Genomic DNA, 3,828 nt, shown 5'->3' with positions numbered 1-3,828 from the left:
AATACTACTCAGCAATAAATAGAAACCAATTAGTGATACTCAAAAACATAAACAGATCTCAAAATACTGTTAACTATATGGAATTTTAAAAGCCATACAGTTTCCAATCTCATTGAAAACTGGACAAGGGACATGAAGAGACATTTCACAAAAGCAATACAAGCAACCAATGAACATATGATCATAGTGATATGAACATTTTTTCATATGTGCTGTAGTAGTTAATTTTTTGTGTCAATTTGGCTGAATGATGGGGTGCTCAAATTAAAACTCTGGGATATATCTGTGAGGGGGTTCCCAGATAAGATTAGCATTGAGTCAGCAGACTCAGTAAAATAGATCACTCTCTCCAGTGTTGGTGAGTATATCAGTCCATTCTCACATTGCTATGAAGAAATGCTGGAAACTGGGTAATTTATGAAGAAAAGAACTTTAATTGACTCGCGGTTCTGTAGGCAGTACAGGAAGCATAGCAGCTTCTGCTTCTGGAGAGGCCTCAGGAAACTTACAATCATGGTGGAAGGCAAAGGGGAAGCAGGCATGTCACATGGCCAGAGAAGGAGCAAGAGAGAAAGGAGGGAGGTGCTACACACATTTAATGTGGTGCTAAACCATCCATGAGAACTCTGCTCCCATGATCCAATCACCTCCCACCAAGTGCCACCTCCAACAATAGGGATTACAATTCTACATGAGACTTGGTGAGGACACAGATCCAAACCATATCAGTGGGCATCATCCAATCCAATCCATTGAAAGCCTGAATAGAACAAATAGCAGAGGGAAGAATAATTCATCCCCCTCCTTTCTGCCTGCTTGAGCTGGGACATCTGCCTTTTGGTGTGCTTAGACTGGAATGTATGCCATTGGTTCCCCTGGTTCTCAGGCCTTTGGACTTGAACCAAAATTACATCAGCTTTTTTGGGGTCTCCAGCTTGCAGATCAAGTAAGTTCTTAATCTCTACAATTGTGTGTGCCAAGTCTTCATTATCTGTCTATCTATCTATGTATCTATCTATGTATCTGTCTATTCATCTATCCATCCATCTATCAATCATCTATCTATCTATATCTCCTATTGGTTTTGTTTCTCTGGAGAAGCCTAATTAATACATGAGTGTTCCCATAGAGAGAAAAGTTAAATGAATTCTCATAAATCAATAATTTAGGCATGGTAATTTTATATTTTGTCCTTAGAGGAAACTCCAAACTGCTTTGCACAGGGAATGAACTAATTTACATTCCCACCAAGAGTGTACAAGTATTCTCATTGCTCTGCATCCTCACTAACATCTGTTATTTTTTGACTTTTTAATAATGGCCATTCTGACTGATGTGAGATGGTATCTAATATAGTTTGGATGTTTGTCCCTTCCAAATCTCATATTGAAACGTCATCTCCAGTATTGGGGGTGGGCCTGGTGAGAGGTTTTGGGTCATGGGGGTGGATCCTTCATGAATGCTTTGGTGCCCTCCCTATGGCATGAATCAGTTTTCACTCTATTAGTTCACACAGGAACTGGTTGTTTAAACAAAGTCTGGAATAATCTTTTCCTTTCTCTCTTCTTCCCTCTCTTGCCATAAAACATGCTTGTTCCCCCTTTGCTTTCCGCCATGAGTAAAATCTTTCTGAGGCCTCACCAAAAGCTGAGTAGGTGCTGTTACTATGTATGTACTGCCTGCAGAACTGTAAGCCAAATAAACCTCTTTTCTTTATAAATTAACCAGCTTCAAGTATTCCTTTACAGACACTCAAAATGCACTAATACAATATATCATGGTGGTTTTAATTAGCATTTCTCTAATAATTAGTGTTGTTGAGAATGTTTTGATATGTTTGTTGGCTGCATTTTATTTTGAAAAGTATCTTTTTATGTCCTTTGCCTGCTTTTGTAAATGAGATTGAGTTTTTGATTTGGTTTTCAGTTTGAACATTGTTGATGTATATAAATGCTACCCATTTTTGTATATACATTTTGCATCCTGAATTTTTACAGAAATTGTTCATCAGGTCTAGGAATCATTAGGAGGAATCTTTAAAGTTTTCAAGGTATACAATCATATCATCAGCAAAAAGAGATCACTTGACTTCCTCTTTGCCCATTTGAATGTCTTTATTTCTTTCTCTTACCTGATTGCTCTTGCTAGAACTCCCAGTACTATGTTAAATAAGAGGGGTGAGAGTGGCCATCCTTGACTTGTTCCGGTTCTTGGAGAGAATGTTTTCAACTTTTCCCCCTTAAGTATGATGTTGGCTGTGGGTTTGTAATAGACAACTTTTATTATTTTGAGATATGTTCCTTTGATGCCTAGTTTTTTGAGGTTTGTTTAGGGTGTTTGTTGTGAAGGATGTTTGATTTTATCCAATACCTTTTCTGCACCTATTGAGATCATCATTTTTGTTTTTAGTTTGGTTTATGTGGCGAATCACATTTATTGATTTGCAAATGTTAAATCATCTTTGCATCCCTGGAATAAAGCCCACTGATTATGATAAATTATCTTTCTGAGGTGATGTTGAATTTGTTGTATTAGTATTTCGTTGAGAATTTTTGCATCTATGCTGTATTAGTCCGTTTTCATGCTGCTGATAAAGACATACCCAATACTGTGTTTTAATGATATTTGCAAATGCTTTGATTATTAAGACTTTTTCTCTGTAGACCCAGAAATTTTTAATTTGATGAGCAGAATATTTTACTTTTTGCTGTTGGCATTTCTTCAAAATTCATACAGTTAATAGTATCTACAAAAACAAAACCCAAGACCGTACTAATAAATTCTGAGCCCTAACTGGTGATGGGATTTAAAAAATCAATAAATGCTTGATGAATGATTAAAATAATAATGTTAAATTTTACCTGTTTATTTAAATGTGGTTTAGTACTCTTAACTCTAGAATGTTGAAAATTATAATCAAATTTTATCAAGTTTATTTTCCATCTATACTTATACTTGGTTGGTTCCACCCCCAACTCCACTTTCTAATGATAAAGGACATAAAATCTCTCTAAAGTACCCTTCTAAAAATTCTCTGGAAACCCAAGAGTTATCTCACATGTGCTTATTTGCCAACCTTATTTGTTGCCCCCTATGAGCATTTACCATTTCTTCCCTCTTTTTGTTCTAGGCTTTTTCTAGTAGGTACTGTGGTATCTGCTGGTCTTTGCCACCTGTGCTGGGTACTACAGCTACTTTGATCAGATTCTACCACTTAACATTAGTCAGGAAATAGGATTGGTTCTTCTGGTGCTCCCACTCACATTAGCTTGGTGCTTTGGTCTCTTTCTGGACACCACGCTATCCCACTAAACTCAGCTGTCTTCTACTACCCAGCGTGCCCAGAAGTGCCCTGGATGCTGGAGTCGAATGTTATTTTTTTTGCAAAGTAGAGAACCCCCTTCTCTTTTGAATTATGACTTTCTAGAGCTGGTATTGCAGAGAGAGAGAGAAAGAGAGAGACAGAGAGAGAGAGAGAGAGCGAGAGAGAGCAAGAGAGAGAGCACAAGAGAGAACAGATATAAAAAATAAGCACTACTTTGGTAATACCTAAAAGTATTTTTAGAAATTTTGATTTTGGTTTTGTTTTAGTCTGTTTGGGCTGCTATAACAAAATACTATAGACTTGTTGCTTATAAACAGAAATTAATTTTTCACAAACTGGAGACTTGGAAGTGCAAGATCAGTTGCTGACATATTTAGCGTCTCGTGAGAGCCTGCCTTCTAGTTCATAGAAGCTGCCTTCTAGCTATGTTCTCACATACTGGAAGAGCAAAACAACTTTCTGGAGCATCTTTTATAAGGGCACTAATCCCATGCATGAGGCCC

The sequence above is a fragment of the Aotus nancymaae genome, unplaced genomic scaffold, assembly GCF_030222135.1.
Source record: "Aotus nancymaae isolate 86718 unplaced genomic scaffold, 86718_ANA_hifiasm-v0.15.2.pri h1tg000016l, whole genome shotgun sequence".
Taxonomy (NCBI): domain Eukaryota; kingdom Metazoa; phylum Chordata; class Mammalia; order Primates; family Aotidae; genus Aotus; species Aotus nancymaae.
Note: the sequence above shows the minus strand (reverse complement) of the source record.